Source organism: Amborella trichopoda, chromosome 7 (genome assembly GCF_054954075.1).
Source record: "Amborella trichopoda isolate Santa Cruz 75 chromosome 7, AtrichopodaSantaCruz75HAP2 v2.0, whole genome shotgun sequence".
Classification (NCBI taxonomy): domain Eukaryota; kingdom Viridiplantae; phylum Streptophyta; class Magnoliopsida; order Amborellales; family Amborellaceae; genus Amborella; species Amborella trichopoda.
Window position 1 is genome coordinate 35,209,909 of NC_142342.1, and position 19,674 is coordinate 35,229,582.

General features: G+C 37.2%; 1 long non-coding RNA gene across 1 annotated transcript; it reads right to left on the bottom strand.

Moving 5' to 3' along the window:
* On the bottom strand, nucleotides 1-9,750 carry LOC148781375 (uncharacterized). The gene is made up of 2 exons (XR_016058901.1): nucleotides 9,427-9,750; nucleotides 1-554 (listed from the first exon to the last, which is right to left on the bottom strand). It is a non-coding gene; the product is annotated as an uncharacterized LOC148781375 (long non-coding RNA).
* Nucleotides 9,751-19,674: the final 9,924 nt, after the last annotated feature.

Genomic DNA, 19,674 nt, shown 5'->3' on the forward strand with positions numbered 1-19,674 from the left:
TGGGACAAATCGAATTCAGATATGACGCCAAATCTGTCGGAAACGAGCAAATCTACTCTTAGATCTGTGGCAGAGCCAGCATGATCCAAGACATTATAAACTACAATATTTAAGTAAACAAACAGATCAAAATAAAATGAAAATAATAAAAGCAAAAGATATAAAACGAAAGAAAATGATACCGAACCAGGCCGGATGATCCGAGACTGCAAAGCCTTCTGGGGCTCGCCCTTATCAGAACCAGTTGTCTTTTGTCTCTCTTATCCGGATATTAGCCAGCAAGTCTTTTCAGTATAGGGTGGTTGTGCCCTATATATGGTTCTAAGTGTCTTAGGTCTAGGCTCTCTCAGGCTTAAGGGTTGAAGTTCCAGGAGGCTGGGGTTTTCCTGAAGCTATTGCTAGGGTTTCTAATCTCTCTGAGTTTTCTATCTCTATCTCCAGTTTGTTCTCTCTCTATCCAGGTTTTCCCTCTCCCTCTCCAATCGTATTGTTCGTCCCCCTCCAAATGACCACAAAAAGAGGCCTTATAAGGTTCAAAGCTTCTTGGGAAGGATCTGCATGCATAACAAACAAATTCCTCAGTCAAAGATGCACATTTTGAGAGTCACGTATTTGGGCGGTACGAGTTGTGTCGCCAAGGTGGCATGCCTCGTGTCGTACACACCAATCTTGGTCCAAATTGAGATTTTTTTTTTACTTCTGGTGTGTTTCTCGGCCTCTTGTGAAGCTCTTGGAGAAAATTTGGGTCAAAACTGATTTTTTTAATATTTTTAATGATTTTTTTGGTAAAGCAGAGCAATTGACGGATGATTTGGGCGACACGCTCTGTGTCACTTGGGCGGCAACCAAAACTTGTCCAAATTAACGTTTTTCAATTTGGGTGTCTTCCTTAGCCTCTTGTGAAGCTCTCACAGAAAATTTGGGTCAAAACATATTTTTTTACTATTTTTAATAATTGTTTTAGTAAAACAGAACAATTGCAAGATGACTTGGGCGATACGCCCTTTGTCACCTGGGTGGAACGCCCCGTGTCGCCTAAACCAAAACTTGTCCAAATTGATTTTTTTAAATTTGGGTGTCTTTCTTAGCCTCTTGTGAAGCCCTCATTGAAAATTTGGGTCAAAATGGATTTTTTCACTATTTATAATGAGTTTTTTGGTAAAACAAGGTGTTTATAGAAATCTAGGTCAAAACAGTGTTTTTACAGGGTTTTGAGAAGGCAAATTGATTCTAAATCACAAGGTAGGTTCTATGAACTATGGATTTGGGATTACTAGGCTAAGTGTGATCCTAAAGGTTCAGAAAACCATAGAATTTGTCTGATTTAAAATGGGGTATCTACAGTTGCCCCTCTTTGGCACCCCTATCCTTCGAGGGACATGTGCATGGCAAAGAAGTAGATACTTTGGCAATCTCTGTCCTTCGAGGGGCAGGTGAACGTCAAAGATAATCTCTTCCTGAGGTCATGTAGTCAGAGGGCATACAATTTGTCCCTCCAAGTCATTGCACTCATCAAGCTCTCCCACCTAGGGCATTTTTCCTCCTAGGGTTTTCGGCATGAGATGTCAATGATTTACACAAGCTTGAAACTTGAGTTGGATTTTCTGGCCATGCCACTTAACTTCATGGGTTTTGCAGTTCAAAATTTTTTATCCCTGACATCTTCTTTGATCTCCTTAGGGTTTCTTAAGGTTGTCTATAGGTTTAAGAAAAGAGTGGATAATGCAGACATTGAAAATTTGTTCCTGATGTCCCATGGTCAGAGGGCACACCAACTATCCCTCCAAGTCATTGCGCTCATTGAGCTCACTCACCTAGGGAATTTTTCTTCCTATGGTTTTCGGCGTGAGATGTAGGTGAGTTACGCAAACTTAAAACTCGAATTGGATTTTTTGGTCATGCCACTTAACTTCAGTTTCAAATCTGCAAACTTGCATTTCCTGGATTTTCTTCGGATTTCTTAAGGCTTTGTATAGGAAAAAGCTTTCTATAGGAAGAGATTTGTCTAACCAAATTCGAAGAGAGAGACGAGACAGCAACACGGTACTCGGGGCAACGCCATGATCATCATATATGGGTGTCCAAGCTCCTTCGTTTTTTAAAGTAGGGGGAGATTTAAAATAGAACCCGGAGCAAGGACATGCTATGATTTTAACAAACAAATTAAAGTTTTTGAAAACACAAACATATACTAAATATTTTGAAAAGAGTAAGATAATTTCGAAGAACAAGGTTGGTTAGCAGTTTTAGCTCTTGCAACTATAGAGCCCTCTAATCCATTTAATGTCATGCAACGATGGACAGTGTAGTCGGCAATTATACTCATACGACCATGGAGTTTTTATTATTACTATATGTTTTTTTTTTCCTTGCTCCCCTTGTTGGGGGGCGGTTTTCTTGTAATGTAGGTCTTACAGTTTAACCACTTGTGACCCCTTTGGTGGACCATATGTGAGCGTATCGGGTCCTTGCTTGAATCTTCAGGACAAAAAATCCTCAAGTATTTCTTTATCTTCCAACTCTTGTGTTGGAAACCTCAGCTCTTGTGTTGTAATTCAAGGAGAGTTTTATGGAGTTTCGGCAAAACAAAGTCTTGAAAATATAGGATACTGCCCTTGGATGTTCAGAACCTCTTCAGATTTTCGATTTCGTTCCTCCACCACCCACCTTTCGAAGTTTCAGATGATCTAGGTCCTTAACAACGTTCCGTCAGGCTAATGCTTATTGATTTTTTTTTTAACACCACTTTGATTCAGGGGAGGAAAAGTAAATATTTAGAGAGAAAAGGCTTTGGAGATTAGAAGGAAGGAGAGAACTTCCTCTTTTTCATCGCCCAGCGGTCCCTTTCGGGTGTTTAACCCGGTGGCCTTTTTTTCAACTCTTGGGGTTCCTTTCAGATATTTTAGCCCAACGGGTTATTATTATTATTATTATTCCGCTCTAGGGTCCCTTTCCGGTGTTCAGCCCGGTTGCTTTTTTTCTAACGCATGAGGTTCCTTTCGGACTTCCAGCCCAGTGGATTGTCTTTATTTTTGAAGAAGAAAACAGTGATAAAGGAAGAGGTGGAGGAGGAAGAAGAGTTAAAGGTGTCCCTTTTTTTTTTAGCATTTCGCCTTAAGATTATGTAAGAATTCGATCATCTTTCCCTCCTCCAAGTGACAGGGAGGTTCTAATATCAGTCTTCTTCTGATTTTCCTTGACTCAAGTTGGCATAAAAAATCTCTTTGATAATGGTTGTTGAATTTCTGTTGAACTTTTCCTTTAAACTGCTCAACTTGAACCTTGATTTTGAGACTAAAAATCATTGTTAGTTTCCAAATCTCTTAGCCTTATGTATGGATGAATTGACTCATTAGGGTTTTCCCGTTAATTAAGTACTTCATGTTACACATTAGGCGTTAATGCCTTTTGAAGTGTGAGCAGTGAATGCTTCATTTGGTTATTTGCAAATGGGTGAGTGATCACCCAACTCCTTTTTGGTAATCTTTTTCATTGTAAATTTTGAATTACTTTTCAGAGGTTAATTCCGTAGTAGGCTCTTGCTCAGTGCTCGAGCTTAGGTGAGACTCTCGCACCATAAGAGTTATTAAGTTAGTATTAGATGGACTTACGGCATGTTGGGAGTCAACGAAGAAGGGTTCAGTCTCATTAGTTGCCCCTATTGTGTCCTCTTCATGAGTGGAGTTTAACCCTATTGAATATTTTGACGGGGTTGCCCGTACAGGGCTTTCTACTCCATTGGGAACTTGTTCTTCACGGGATGAATTTTCTTGATATGGTGGTGCTCCGGTTATCGGAGTTGTGCTCATGTCGTTAATGACTTTTAGAGAGCCTGCCTCTTGAGTAGGTAACATGGTCAGATTTTCAACATCTAATTCTCGATCTCAGATTGGTGGATCATTCAAGAACTCTTGTGAAGATGGCCCAGATGGGCCCCTTAGAATTTTTAAAGATTTGAGCTCTATCAACTTTAACGAAGATGCCAAATCTTTGGGAACAGTCAAATTTGGGCTCTTTGCTTCTCCATCATCTATAACTGGGTTCACCTCGAGAGGTGACTCCGTTAAATCTTTTAAGCTTGGCTCCTCATCCCATGTAGGTGGGTTGGCGAGGAAGTCTGGTGAAGGTGGCCCAGGTGGGCCATTAGAATTTCCAAAGGTTCGACCTCTTTTGATCTTTCAAGTGTTGGCCCCTTATTTGGAAGCGTAATGGGAGACTTTGGGTGTTGACCCCTTATTTGGAAGATGATCCCTTCTCATTGATTTGGATCACATCAATTTCTGAAACATTGTCCTCATCATATTGATCCCACTTAGGTGGGTCGTCAAGGTTTTGAGGTGAAGGGCTTCCTTTTAGCACTAGCTCATTTGCCCCCTCACGAGTGATTGTGCCAAGATTAAGGTTTTTCTTGTCATCATAGGCTTGGAAATCCATAGCTTCAAAACCTTGGTTGAGCTTAGCCTAAGTTCATATTGCTCTTGCGAGTTTGATTCATTGTCACACACATATGAACCATTTATTATATTAACTTGAAAGTACGGGTTGAAGGGTCCATATGCCCTAGTGTGACTCTTGATGATGGGGATTTCTTGTGTCATTTTTGTGAGTGTATCTTGGAGTGAAATCCCATATGCGATACCCCTTTCTTCTCCCCCTTCTTCATTATGGGCTTGGAGCTAAGGTCATCCTCACTGCTTTGATCTTGAGTATCATTAGTTGTTAACTCCTGGGTAAGGTTATGCTCATTTTGTTCTTCATCTACAGGACTTTCCAGTTGATTTCTTCTTATGCTCCAAGTCCTTTGTGGATGCTCTTCGGGTTTGGGCAGCAGCTTGTGATTCTCCTAAGTTAATCAGGTTGACATCAGAATTGTTTGTGGAAGCATCTGGAGCTTCTGGTTTTTCTATGTTATCAGCCTCTTTTTGTTTGACACTTATCGTGCCATTATCAATGAGCTCCTGAACTCTATGTCTAAAAGCTCGACATTCCTTCATGCTATGGACATAGTTTGATGCCAATCGTATAATTGAGATGTATCGCCTCCATGGAAAGGAGGAATCTTGGCTCCTGTCGGTAATTATATGAGCCTTGCCTTAAGCAACTTCTTCATGACATCGGTCATAGACTCATTAATGGGAGTGAATTCCCTTGGTGTAGAAGTTTGCATTCTCCATGTGATAGAATGAATTTTAATCTTTCCCTATGAATGGTTTGTAGAAGGGTTGCTTTTCTTGATCATATTCACCTCCCCTTCTTGGGAGGGTTTTTCGGCTGCGGTTTTATTTTCCTTAGCTTGCTTATATCGTGATACTCTTTCAAGCATATCATCAAATGAGTAAGGGACTGCCCCCACACTGAAGAACGTGACATATTCTAGAGTCATGTCCTCAATGTTGTGCTTACCCTCACAGCTTTAGGGAGTGGAGTTTTAATGACTCGCATAACGGCCTCTCTGAATCTGGTTATAAACAAGGAAGGAGACTCGGCCAACTTCTGTTTTGTGGAAATTAACTCACCAAGGGTGACGGGTCTTGGCCTTCCTCCGCTATAGCGGGAGGAGTTGCTTGAGGGTTATCTTTCATGATTCTTCGGTACCACATCAAAGGTTCTTCTAATAAGTTATGCGAGATTATGACCTTAAGTTGGTTGGGTCGGTCTCGCATTGTGTAGACCATAAATAAGTAGGCGTTGATGCTGAAAATCTGTTTATGAAATGTGGTATCACAAACCCCACTGGTAGATCTTCTAGGTTTCCTAGAATTTCTTGTACATAAGCTCATATTCTCATTTTCTCTAAAGAGACTTGAAGGTGTTTTATACGAGCGAATTGAGCCATCATTGTAGCTGTGAACTGGCTCGGTTGTATGGTCTGTTGAATCTGATTTTGTGGTATGTGGCTCGTATGAACTGGCTATTGGGCCCATGTAGCGGATTGTCCCAAGAACTGAGCCTGAAGTATGTGTTGAACTTGATGTGCCGGTTGTCGGCTTGTAGGCTCACCCTAGTTGAATTGAGTCAGAGCATACTCAATACTCGGAGGTTGCACAACTTGCCCATATAAGGAGCTTTGCAGGATTGGATCACCGCTTAACTTGGGTGAACAACTCAAGTTACTATGGAGACTAGAACTTTGACCTTGGGCGGCTAGGTCTACCTGACCCTGACCTTCGTTGGATGATCTATCTCTAGGGCTAGGGTATTCTCTTGCCCCAACACTTGACTGAAAGAGTGAAGGGATGTCATAACTACTGCCAGAAGGAGTCTACCCTCTAGGTAGTCTTGGGCTCAAGTGATGATTAGAACTAGACCCATAGCCCGTAGTGGATTGGATTGGCAGACTAACAACTCTAGGATTATCTTAGTTTGAGGTACAATGTTGGACTTGGCCTATAACTTGAGTTTCTGACCTGACTTTCTAGAACTGAGTGCGTTGGATTGTGTATCCTCTATTGATGAGGTCTTGAAAGTAAGCATGCACTTTAGGATTGTCTTTACATCAAGTTAGATCAAAACCCTGATCTTTACTATTAATAGGTTGCTGGGGTAGACTTTCTCTAGTGGTATGTGAACTCACTCACCCACTAACTGGTTGATTGCCAAGGTTGGAATGTTGGACTGTTATATGACCATCGGGGTTCATACGACTGAGATCGGCTGACTCAGAGATTTGGGTCGGGGCGTTATTCTTGTTGTGCCGACTGGATTTGAGGTTAACCCCTATGTCTTAGAGGATTGCCCTCGGCCTGGCCCCTCGACTATTCAGGGTATTACACACCTTATTAACCAGTTGGCTCGTGACTTCTAAAGGGTGGCCTTGAACGCGGCTTGGATGGCTAGGTTTGGTTCTATACGGGTTGAAAGTCGGCTCACTAGCACTAGTGCTTTGGATGATTTGCGAGGGAGCACTGTGACGGTACCTCTTAGACTGACTACGTTCTCTGGATCTAGACTGGGCAGGGGCCATAGGGTTGGACTTTGCTCTGCCATGGGTCATAATTCCTAGACTTGATGAGATCTAGACTTAAGGCCTCATGGTAGACCTACTATGTCTCTAGGGACAAAACCCTAACTAAGATCTATGCTAGGACTAGACTGGATGAAATCTATTAGACTCCATGCTTTTTAGTTTGAAGTATGAACTAGGGTAAGCCTAGTCTAACGCTAGAGGAAACTCTAAGCTTAGACTTATGTTATAACCTAGACCTAGACTAGATGGGTACGAGTCTCGACTCAGACAAATAGTGGGTCTGGGATTGGACCTGGGTGTGAGTTTTGTTCGGACCTAGACTGAGCCAAGTGTAAGCTAAGCCTTGAACCAAGAGGGTTGCGATAATTAGACCAGGTGTGGACCCGGAAAGGATCAAAGTTGGTTTAGGTATGAGCCCTTAGCTCTGACCAAAAGGGGGGCCTAGGTTCGAACCTGGGTGTGATCCTGGTTCGGACTTGGGCTAAGCTAGTTACAAGCCTGAACTTGGACCCAAAGAGTTTTGATGATCAGACTAGGTGTGGACCCGGACTGGATCCAGGATGAACTAAGAACGAGCCTTCCGCTCGGACCAAGAGGGGGCCTAGGTTCAGAGACTTTTGATGATCAGACCTGATATGGGCCCGAACATGATCAGATGAGCCAGGAACGAGCCTTCTGCTCGGACCCAAAGGGGGTCTGAGTTCGGACCAAGGTGAAACCTGGTTCGGACCTGAGCTAAGCTGGACTTGGACCCAGAGAGTTCAGCTCAAACTAAAAGCAGGTCTAGACTGTGATCTAAGATTAACCAACAAAAAAAAGCAAGCAAGCACATAAAAACTTTTGACCTAGTATTATAGGTAGGCTTGACTTGAGAGTGGGTTCATAACTATTGAAATGCGACTAGGCTGATATAGGTCCCCACATAGGTCCTGGCCTCCTGGTATAGGATGTTCACTAGGTCCTACAATACGTGGAGTTGCTTGGAGGCAAAATATTATGGAGGGGTGGTCACAGTTAAAGTTCGCAAATCCCAATCGCCTTGACTCTCAAAGCTAGGTTCCCTTAATGCCGTTAACGTGGATTTTGGGGGTTTTTGAAATATTTGTTTGCTAGTTTCTAGGGCAATCCCGTTCCGATGTGTGCTGGAGTGTGTAAAGAAGCACACAATTAAAATAAAGTCAAGCACACAATGCACACAAAACAAGAAAGGAAATAAGTGAGCGATTGACACTGATCGTGCTTAGCGATGTGCGCTTAAGGCCAAACTTGCTTGAAGCACAGTATAGATGGAGGGGTAAGCAACCCCTAAGAAGGTAAAGTCAGAACTATGAGACCAGTCACGGTCTGTGCTAAGGCGAGCGCGGTCCGAGTTGAGGGTGACTCAAACGGGAAACGGTTTAGGGAGGGTGCAAGCAGCCCTCGATGTATATTTATTTTTTTTATTTTTAATTTTTAATTTAGTTTTTAACCTTGATGAAATACAGTTAAACTAAGTATGGTGAAAGCAGGGAAAACATGGTATCAGTCAAACGTAACAAACTAAAATAAAATAAAAGAGTCAGAAACATCACAGACCTATCTAAAGCAAAATATTTTTTTTATATTTAAAAAAATTATTTTAAGTCAAAAATTTGTCAACAGGGAGTTAAAAGTCCCTGAAATGGGCCTGTGGGGTCCCAGAATATTTCTATTACACTTGTAGTTGGGCGACACGGGTGGTGTCATCCAAGCGGCACTAATAATGCCGCCCTTGCAGGATAGACGAACCTACGAGTGTCGCCCAAAAAAATTATTATTTTTTATATTTTTATCTTGTTAATCTTGATGAAATAAGACTACTTTAAACTTGAAAGAAGTATGGAAAAAAAAATTTATTTATGATGAAATAAATTAAAACAGAGTAAAGTAAAACAATGTAGACAGAACAGTAAACTATTTTTTTGGTATTTTTAAAATTTTTATTTTGCTATGAAATTTTGTGGACAGTCACAAGAGAGTCCCAAGACCCAGCCTGCAAAATTTCAAAAAATTATGACTTGGGCGACGGGGGGACACCAGAGGGCGTGTCGCCCGACCTGGGTCCTTATCACAACCAGGTTTTGGACTGAAAACAGTGAAACTAGTAAACAAAAATCGTAATTTGGTGCTTGGATCAAGCTCGAAATGCCCCACGGTGGGTGCCAAACTGCTTATAGCGCAAAATCAAACAGATCTTCATCGAAAGATCTCTTGGATCTTGACACCTTAAACTGATAAAAATAACGTGGTAGAGAAGGTGGGACAAATCGAATTCAGATTTGAGGCCAGATCTCCCTGAAAATGAGCAGATCTACTCTCAGATCTGTGGCAGGGCCATCATGATCCAAGACATTACAAAATATGAATTTTAAGTAAACAAACAGATCAAAATAAAATGAAAACAATAAAATCAAAAGAGATAAAATGGAAGAAAATGATACCGAATTGGGCCGGATGGTTCTGGATTCCTGAGCCGTCTAGGGCTCGCTCGTATCAGAACCGATCCTCTTTTGTCTCTCTGATCCGGATATTAGCCAGCAAGTCTTTTCAGTATAGGGTGATTGTACCCTATAGATGGTTCTAGATGTCCTAGGTCTAGGCTCTTTCAGGTTTAAGGGTTAAAGTTCCAGGAGGCGGAGGGTTTCCTGAAGCAATCACTAGGGTTTCCAATCTCTCTGAGGTTTCTATTTTTATCTCCAGTATGTTCACTCTCTATCCTACGTTTTCTCTCTCTATACCCAATCGTATTCTCTATCCCTCTCCAATGACCACGAAAAGATGCTTTATAGGGGTCAAAGCTTGTTGGGAAGGATGTGCATGCATAACAAACAAATGCCTCGGTCAAAGATGCATATTTTGAGGATTACAGATTTGGGCGGCATGGGTCGTGTCACTTGGGCAGCACGTCCCTTATCGAACACACCAATTTTCGTCCAAATTGAGATTTTTTACTTCTGGTGTTTTCCTTGACCTCTTGTGAAGCTCTCAAAGAAAATTTGGGTCAAAAATTTTTTTTTTTACTATTTTAAATGATTGTTTTGGTAAAACAAGGCAATTGCAGAATGACTTAGGTGACATGCCATGTGTCGCTTGGGTGGCACACCTTGAGTCGCACAAATTAAATTTATCCAAATTGTTGTTTTTTAATTTGAGTGTCTTCGTTAGCTCTTGTGAAGCTCTCAGAGAAAATTTGGGTCAAAACGGATTTGTTTACTATCTTTAATGATTGTTTTGGTAAAATAGGGCAATTGCAGAATGACTTTGGCGGCACGCCCTGTGTCGCTTGGGTGGCACGCCCCATGTTGTGCAAACCAAAACTTGTCCAAATTGATGTTTTTCAATTTGGGTGTCTTCCTCAACCTCTTGTGAAGCCCTCAGAGAAAATTTGGGTCAAAACAGATTTGTTTTACTATTTTTAATATTTTTTTGGTAAAACAAGTCGTTTACAGAAATCTGGATCAAAACAGGGTTTCTACAGGGTTTCGGGCAGGCAAACTTATTCTGAATCACAAGGTAGGTTGTGTGAACTATGGATTTGGGATTACTAGATTAAGTGTAATCCTAAAGGTTCAGAAAACCATAGAATGTACCAAATTTAAAATGGGGTGTTTGCAAGAATCAGTCAATCGGATCGGAGAATTGGCAATTTTTGTCTCAAAGTTTTTTTAAAAGAACACAATAAATCTCTCAAAATAGTGCCTTTTTAGTTTCTAAAAGAATTTAGGACTGGGGCATTATGTACTTTCATTGCTTTATAAAAATAGGTGAATACTGAAACATTATTTTATTGCCCGGATGTCTATATAATTAATCATAGTATAGTATTATAATATTGCATCAATATAATTTAAGATATTAGAAAACATTTTCTTATTATAAGATTAAAAAATAATTTCTTATATAAAATGAAATTAGTATCACATCAAAGTAAAAAATATTTATTAATTCGCTTTAATAATCTAAAATTATTACAACCCAACCAACTATAATATTATTTACTAAAATTGAAATTATTGATTTATATTTTATAATTATTTTATTATATAAATAATAATAAATCTAAAATATATTATAATATCATTTAATTTGAAAATATTATTGATAACTATAAAAAAAAATAGTGTGGGATTAATCCCACGCCATAGGTTCTGAGAAATGAAAATTGGTATAAAAATAGTGGAGCAATCATTTGTGACACGGGCCTCCGTGTGAAAGGCACAAAGCTCCTGATAGGCTTATTGTTCGTGGGGTGCAATTGGCATACGGATGCATCCGTAGCTGTAGAGGTAAGGTGCACCTTCAAATTTTATCATGGTATATAATGTTGATGTAAAATGTTTATATGATTATCTCAAATTCTATTTTTATATCTAATTATAAAATTTTAAATTTTCAAAATGGTTAAAATCAAGTAGCTTTATAAATATACGAAAATCTTGAAAATGGACAGTGTAGATAATATGTTGTAAAATGCACTATTTTTTAGATTTAAAATCTTTTTATTTTTCATGGTCATACATCTGAGATGATCAATCAAAGGGTTTTTCAACATTAAAACTATCTTTTTTGGTGGATTTTTTAGGCGCATCCGTAGTTCTACATTATAAGGTTTCATCCTTATATGAGCTTTTTCCTCGTTCGTGTGATGTCATGTGATGAGGGGTAAGAGAGTGCGCCAAGTCAAAAATTGTGGAATTGAGTGGGAAGAGGGGTAAGCCAAAAATTGTGGAAATGAGTGGGAGGAGGGGGCGCCACTTGGAGCGCCAAACCAGCATTTGTAGAAATGACAGATGATAACCATGGGCATCCTAAAAAATTTGCAGCCACGTGTACGCTATAGTTGACTGCAAAAAATGTTGAGAATCAGTAAAAATATCCAGTTTATTTATCGTATTGGTTTATATGTTTAAAATATCCGGTTTATTTATCATATTGGTTCCCATGTCGTTGAGAATCGGTTAAAATATGCGGTTTATTTAATATTGGTTCCTATGTTTAAAATATCCAGTTTATGTATCATATTGGTTCCTATGTGAAAATGGCCGAGTCCTGTTTATGATGTCTTATATAAAAACGGCCGGATCTTGTTTTTTATCGAAATCGAGATAAATTGGACAATACTCGATCCAGATCGCCTGTTTGTTTAAAAGGTATACAATGAGTATTAACTTTGTTTTAAGGTAGTCACAATTAATCTTGACTATTAAATGTGAATGGGTAGCTGCATTTAATCTATTGACCAAGCTTACATTTAAAATAATTTTTTCGAACTTTTTGACACACCCAAGCTATCAGATTTGACCTCCTTGTACTAGAGGTAAATATTACAATCCCATATCGATATTTGATAAGAAAAAAGGCTTATCCATTTCTTAAAAGTTCGGCCATTTCTTTTCTCCGAAGAGGAAGTTTTGTATCTTTAGGTATGTGACCTATGTTAGATCCATAAGATACCACAATTTTTGGTTTTGTTTTGTATAAGGTTGAGGCCCTAAACCATCAAATTAAGGCACACAAGAGATTGATGCCAAAAATCCTCAAATTGATCATTTCGACTTCAAGATGTATGGGCGTAAGAAAAAATAGATTTCAAGTCTCAAAAATAGTGCACGAGAAAAAATAGATTTCAAGTCATAAAAACAGTGCATCTGTAATGCACTTTTTGGACCATCAATTTTCAAGATTTTCAAGTGTTCATAGATCTATTCAATGTATACTTATTTTAAAGTTTTAAAATTTATAATTAGAAATAAAAATAAAATTTGAAGTCATCACAAAAAATTTCGGTACTCAAAACATATTTCGATGCTATTTAAATGTGCGCTTTACTTTGATTGTTTAGGGCTTGAGCCTTATACAAACCAACACTCATTTGATAATGCAAACATTTCTATTATATCTCTCTTTTCTTTTCTCTCTCTATCTATCTCATAAAGAAAAGAAAAAAATAATAATATAAAGAATAATCTTAGCAGACCTTTTGTCTTGCAACATTCATGTGCCTAACGGATTCCATGTACAATAACTCAAAAAAGGAAAGGGACAAATTTTTTTCTTCTAAATTCAAAACTAGAAAGAGGGTGATCGAGAGAGAGGGCAGCAGGGGAGAGAGGGGTAGGTCATGGGTTTGAGCAAATAATACTTAGGAAAAATATAAGATCTCCACCATCCATTCTTAATACTTGAATGGGCGGTGATCCGCTGATGAGCGCACTTAGGCCGCCGAACATTGTAGGTTACGGTAGCCTGTGTATATACTCTATAAGTGTGTGTGGGCTCACTCCACACGCACATTCGATAGAGGTAAGAGTTTTTACTTATGTTCCAAGTTTTTATACATAAATCTCCATTTTTTTTGTTTATTTTTTTCTCCTCTCTCTATAGGATTGTGATATGGTTAGTTTTTTAAGAAAATGAGATATTTATGACAATAATTCAATTCAATTTGTTCTTTTTATTATTCCAAATCTTACTTTGTACCCCCTCTAATTGTGAATTCAATTATTGATTTGATCAAGAAAAATTCATCTTCTTTTCTTTTGATGAGGTTGTAGCTTCTTTTGATCTTTCAATTGGTCTAGAAAGAAATGAAATGGCTATTTAGACTTCTCACGGAGCAAGTTTCCCTTTCGGTAATGGGCAAAATAATATTTCCATTGTACATTTGTTATAATGCATGTACAGCTGTTATAAGTGAGAAGGCATTGGAGCCATTTTACATTACGTAAAAGTTTATATAAGGGTGAGGCCGTAAATTTACTAGATGAGGTTGTTTCGATACCCAAAAATTCTCAGATCGATCATCTTGACCTAAAGATTTCAAGTCTTGAAAATAGTGCATTTGGTAATGTATTTTTTGGATCCTCAATTTTCACGATTTTTAATTATTAATAGATCTAATCGATCTACACTATTTTTGGGGCTTTAAATTTTATAATTACCGATGAAAATAAATTTTCAGGCTATCACAATTATTTCTAGTACTGAAATAATATCTTTCGAGACTATTTAAAGGTGTGCCTTACTTTGATTGTTTAGAACCTCGGCCTTATAAAAGTATTGAATAATATTAAATAAATGGAGCCATTGCAGACGTTACAAAAAGAAACATGAGCGAGGTTGCAGCATTAAAACAAAGTATGGGAAACCACTAGCGAATGAAATGCCCCCTTCTTTGCAAGGTCGTCTGCCAAACAATTAGCCTCTTTATATACATGCTTGAATAAATGTTGCTCCATGAAGATAACTTCGTAATGCGCAACCAAATATATCTCACACGCTATGGTGGAGGGGATACACAATTGTACCAGTCCATCACATTCTTTGAATCCCCTTCTACAAACAGAAAATCCCCTAAATTCATCTGCTTCCATAGCTTAATACCTGTATGATTGCTGCTATTTCGACAACTCTATACGGTACCACAAAACAGAAAGTTATATTCCCACAAGAATCTTTGCAAACTCCACCCACCATAGCTCTAGCTGGATTTCCCATAGAAGAGCCGTCAACATTTAGCTTAAAGAAGCCATTCAATGGAGGATGTCATACACTTCTAGGTCTCACATTAATAAATATTAAAATAATTAAGTGATCTAGATTGTCTTCTACATCTGCTTTGGAAATCCCCCCCCTTCTTTAGTAATTCTAAACTAGTTCCACGTATTAAATAAGATCTTATTCTTTAGAGCTGCCAAATCCAATGCCATACCATCAAAGATCCTCCTATTTCTCTCTCACCACAATGCCCATAACAAAGAACCACGCAAAATATTCCAAAGTATTCCACCAATCTTTGGGATTCCATCAATTTTCAAATGATTCACCATAGGCCATACCGAAGAAGGAAGATTCATAGATAACACCAAGTTTTGCATTGCCCAATACCAAAGCAAAGAGGTGAAATGACAATACAAAAATAAATGATCATGTGTCTCCTCATCATTTTTACAAAAAGGGCCGCATTAACAATGATCTTACATCGTTTTCTCATATTATCCACTCTAAGGTATTTACTTTGAGCCAAAATTGAAATAAAAACCTACAATTTATAAAGGATTTTCCATTTCCATATTTCCTTTAAAAAAGGTTGATTACAACTTATTCGATCATGGAAAGAGATATTATATGTTGACCTTACTGAGAAAACACCATCAGGTTCCAAATCCCAAATTACAACATCCTCTTTTGAGCATGAGATAAATAACTCCCCCAAGATATTTTGCAACTCCATATGTTGATCGATGGCCACTGCCTACTTCATGCACAATAGCCATTTGTTGTGAGCTTCTATGATATATGTCAGGAAATTGTGATTTAAATGGGAATTCAGGTGCCCACCTTGAGTGTAAAAACAAGGCCATATCACCTTTACCCACCAACCATCTCAAATGATGCCGAAAAAAAGAAGGCATTGACACAATGGCCCTCCAAGTGAGAGAACATCCACTAACAAATCCTACCGCAACCATATTATGGCAACAATCAAATATATATTTGGCTTTCAAAACTTCAATCCAAAGATGTCCTTCCCTACTTAACAAACGGCACCACCATTTCGCAAGTAAAGTTTGATTGACTAATTTTAACTTGTGAATTCTCAAACTACCTTCACACTTAGGTGTACAAATTCTATTCCAATTAACAGGATGATATCTCTTGGTTTCAGCATCAGAGCCCCACAAAAAATCCCTCATCAACTTCTCCAATTTCTTAATGATTTCTGCAGGCATTAAAAGAAGAGGCATTTGATATATAGGGGTATTAGAAATTGAAAATTTAATCAAAGCAACTCTCCTACCTAAAAATTGATGTTTTTCTTTTCAAATTTCAAGTTTAGAATTAGCCTGCTTAACCACTGGGTTCCAAATCTCCTTTTACAGCCTAGAAACTAAAAGATGTATTACCAAATATTTTATTGGAAAGGACTCTACTTTACAATTTAACACAACTACCAATGACTCCACCAGAACTTGATTACAACAAACTTCAATAATAGATGTTTTGGTGAAATTAACTTTAAGACACAATAGCAACTCACAACATCTCAAAAATCTCTAAATATTCAACATTTATTGGGAACTTACCTCACAGAAAAGCAGAGTGTCATATGTGTATTGAAGATGAGAAATCGACTGACCATTGGGGCTAACTTTAAAGCTGGAAACAATATCACTATCCACCACATTATTAATCATCAGATTGAAAGCTTCACCCACCAACGTAAAAAAGAAAAGGGATAAAGGATCCCCTTGGGAAATACCCCTAGAAGGTTAAAATAAACCTTTCGGGCATCCATTAACCAGAACTGAAAAGTGGGCCGTAGACCAGCATCCTGAAATTCACTTTCACAATTTCTCACCAAAACCCATACGAAAAAGGATTTCATCTGACACAGCCCACTCTATACGATCATATGCTTTCTCCATTTCTAGTTTAATAGTAACCCCTAGAGACTCATTTACTGCTCTCGCATGAATGCACTCTAGGGCAATCAAAACCCCATCCATAAGCATTCTACCTTTGATAAAAGTAGATTGTGTACCTGAAAGATTACTAGGAAGAACCCCTTTAATTTTTTCAACCAACACTTTGGATATGATCTTATATAGACAAGTCAAAAAACTAATAGGTTGAATATCACTGATACCAGCAATTGAAGACTTCTTAGGAATCAAAGTAATAAAAGTTAAATTTATACCTTTATTCAAAGACCCCTAAGTAAAAATTCATTAACCATCAACACTAGTTCGTCCTTAAGAAAATCCCAAAACTTATGAAAGAATAAAAGAGGAAAACCATCTGGCCCTGAGGCCTTATCCCCGGGCAAAGCAAAAACCGCATGTCGCAATTCATCCATTCCAACCCCTATTTCTAAGAAAGATACATCCTCAGTTGAAAGCATCTTAAAAGGAACTCCCTCATTATGCGCTTTTATTACTTTGTAGAAATAGGTCACAATTGAGACGTTGTTTTTCTGTCTGGATGTCTACATAATTATTAGTTATAATATAATATTATAATATTTCATCAAAAAATTAGTATCACATCAAAGTATCAAATATTTATTATTTCGCTTTACTAATCCAAAATTCTAACAACCTAACTAATTATAATATCAGGCATTGAAATTAAAACTGTTGGTTTATATTTTATAATTATTTAATACACAAATAAGAACAAATCTAAAATATATTCTGATATCATCTAATTGAAAAAATCTTATTTACAATTATAAAAAAATAATACATTACATAATTTGTAATACAAATAAGTTAATAAATAAAATATAAGATTTAGTTATCAATGTATAATTATTAGTTATAAACTTATAATACTATAATAAACATGGTTTAAAAATTGTTAGAATACTATTGAATGCATATAAAAAAGGTTTTAAAATACCATTGAATATACACCAATAATAAGGTTATAAAAATGGGGCGTATAAAAGCATGGTGCCTTAAATAGTAATCCTAAACCTTCCTTATAGTTGGAAACATGTGTATAATTGCATGGTCATATAAAGAAGGTTTTAAATAAAAACTTTTAATGAATGCATCGTTAAATGCATAGTCATATAAATGCATCATGCTCCAGACGTGGCGCTCCTAACAATGTAAAGTCATTTAAAAATGGTGTCCAAACATTATCCCACATCGAAAAATTGTGGGAGTGCAAAGCCCTATAAAAGTTATTCAATCTTTTATAGGGGTTCCAACTTGTGATAGAGTGGCAAAGTCATGTGGTTGGGTTGGGAACACGAGGTGAAATTGTGTGATGGGTCAATAATTTTTAAAGAATATATATTCCATTTTAACGGTGACGATGTCCGATTTTTACCATGGAAGTAGTGATGTGTCAGAGTCGCGATTGCACTTTGATCTTGTAAAGTAAAAACATTGAATCTCTGGCTAGATCCGAAACAGTCAGGACGATTTTTGGATTAGCCCGATTTCTGATTGGGTCATCGATTTTGTAAACAATGGATGAAAGTGATTATGCACTGTCTATTTAATAGATAATTAGATCCATTGTGTCGATGAGTCTTATTTTTATCTTTTCGAAATATTTTTATATATTATGATACCGTTTACCATTGTTACAAAGAAGTCACAATCACTTTTAGTTATTTAATATCAAATTGAATGGCTTGGGGTGCGCCACAAAATTTGAGAATTGTTTTTTAAATTTTGAGATCAATGACACACTTACAACCACCCAATTTAAAAATATGACAAACAAGAGTCATGATGATGTCTTTATACTAAAAGTAAATAGCCACTTCGTATTTTTTTTCTTTTTTTTTGAAAATTGATGACAAGGTGGATAAAAAAGTGCTTGAAAAATCAAATGCTATAAATCCTCGTAAGATAATTTCTCGGTGTTACTAACACAACACAATATTACCTGATTGGTACAATGGAGGGTTTTTCTTCTATTAAAATCATGATAGTGAGGGATAGAGGGTTGACAAATGTTTGAGAGCTTGGGTTTCAAGATGCAAGTGCTTGGCCCTTGGAGTTGATGGTGTGATGACCATAAAAGTTGAATCACACAAAATGACTGGCTGTTGAATATTAGAAAAAAATAAAAATTAAAGGGAAAGTTATAAAGACTTCCCAATTTGTACTTTCTAAGCATCCTCCTTGTCAACACTTTGATACACACTATTAACTTTATTAACATTTTTCTTTACAACTCCCTCTATAAGTTAAAAAATATATAAATTTTTTAGACTAAAATACCCTCAATTTTAACCCATGATTCCAAAACATGATACCCAACATATGTCCATCCTACAAAACAATGTATTGGACTTGCTTGTGCCGGCTGGGCATAAAAAATGTGTCAGATGAGCACGTATAAAATGTTTTGTGGGTTCGGAGAGTAAGTTATTTAGTATTGAGGGATGGCATGCCTATAAAATTGGGTAGTGGTGGGTTCTATAACTTCAGGAAAAAATAAAAAAAATAAAAAAATAATGACAGGTTGTTCGTAATTTAAAATTGAACTTTTTGAGCCTGCATACTCCTAACAATGACTTTTGATGATGTACCTACCAAGCACTACTCTTGAGAGCCACTCAAACTCGTATTTAAGGAAGTATAGAGAATCCCCCTGTAGTTTTCAATTGGTGGATCCATATCGTCCACATAGGTAATAAACGGTTGATGCCCCTCTTTTTTATTATATAGCGTAAACAAGATGCGTTGTACTTTCACTCAAATTACGACTATCATGCACCTAATGTTCATGGAAAATGACTAAGAAACTTACCCGGCCCATCCATTTGTACTTGCTCATAAAATGAGACAAGGTCTCCTATCCACATCATGTGTACATCCACATGTTTAAATTAAACTAACAAAATGTATCTGCGATGCACGTTACATTGAATAATAATCACAAAAATATATTTCTATTGAAAATATTTCAATAAAACATAGTCCTAGAGAGAGATCAATGAATTCATCTCCACATTAGAATATTCTACAAAATGGTTGTAATCTTTATTAAAAAAATTTAACGTAAAATTAAATAGCACATGTCCATTAAAATTTGTAAAATATAATTTAAAATACATAATTCTTTACGACATTTTGAAAACCGAAACAGGTATACTATTTAACATTAAATATCTAGTCATACTCTATAGTAAAAAGTTTTAAGTTTTCTTTTCTCTCTAG